Source organism: Aplysia californica, unplaced genomic scaffold (genome assembly GCF_000002075.1).
Source record: "Aplysia californica isolate F4 #8 unplaced genomic scaffold, AplCal3.0 scaffold00007, whole genome shotgun sequence".
Lineage (NCBI taxonomy): Eukaryota > Metazoa > Mollusca > Gastropoda > Aplysiida > Aplysiidae > Aplysia > Aplysia californica.
In genome coordinates this window covers 821,317-822,467 of record NW_004797277.1, presented here as the reverse complement: position 1 = coordinate 822,467, position 1,151 = coordinate 821,317, and positions in this window count along the sequence as shown.

Below are 1,151 nucleotides of genomic sequence, written 5' to 3'. Positions count from 1 at the left end.
CAGCAGCAGCAGCAGCAACAACAACAACAACAAGATATTTAACCCGCCCTCTGCCTGGTTCAACCTATCCGATAGGGAACAACGAATACGATCACCCATGTTCAGATTTAGAAGTGAGACATGAATTTTGTTGTACTGGTCTCCTCATCCGTCTTTCTTTCTTATGTCTGCTAAACACAGGATTTCAAATCCACTCTCTAAATCAGCTGTTTTTGTACTGAATGTTTTAGAACTCTCAGAAATTTGAACAAGATGCCGAAACCGAGTTGTTTTGCCGTTCACTCCAAAAGAGAAAGGCAAATTGTACAGTAAGAAATAGAAATTGTATGTCGAAGAGTCAGCTGATGTTTACGTAAACAGTTTGCACCAAGTGTACGGATATAACTCTCCCATCAACACCATAAGGCTATTTATTTAAAATGTGGGATTTCTGAATGTTACGTCCGTTTCCGTAGGATCAAACCAAAGTGGCTGAGAGTCTTGAAAACTCCACAACACGACCCACATTTATTAAGAACACCCAGACTGGGAATCGAACCAGGGCCATCCGCTCCGTAGCCCAGCACGATACCAGCTGAGCCAACGGAGGGCCACAGGAGTACGAAAATTATCATAACTGTCAGTAAAACTCTGATAGAAATGGTTTCGGGTTGTGGGGTTGTTTTTCAGTTCGTCAGAATTAGCAGTTCTAACTATTTCCTGGCACCAAAAGAAGCATTAATAATAAAACAGGACACGTGTTATATATTTACACTTGAGACGTAATGAAATCGAACGAGTTTTTCTCCTCAGGGCACGAATCAATACAAATGCGTATCATAAAAAAAACCGTTTCTCAAGACTTGTCTAGGTACGAACTGCGTCTTTATAAAATTTACTTCCGGATCAAATCTGCGATATAATACCATCTTCCAATTAAAGAAATGTGGGCGACAGATCTTCCACAGGTGTACTACATCAGATACAAAGCCACTGTGCAATCCTCACAAAAGCCGTTTTTGTTCGGTTCGACTTTCCACACCTGGGTCTTGAGCTCCGGCTACCAGTCAGAGAGAAGGGGAAATCAAAGCGAAGACAACACAAGGGGACACAACACAAAGACTTGAGACAACAGAGCTTTTGGGGGCTTTGAACAAAGGTGTCTTGTTTCC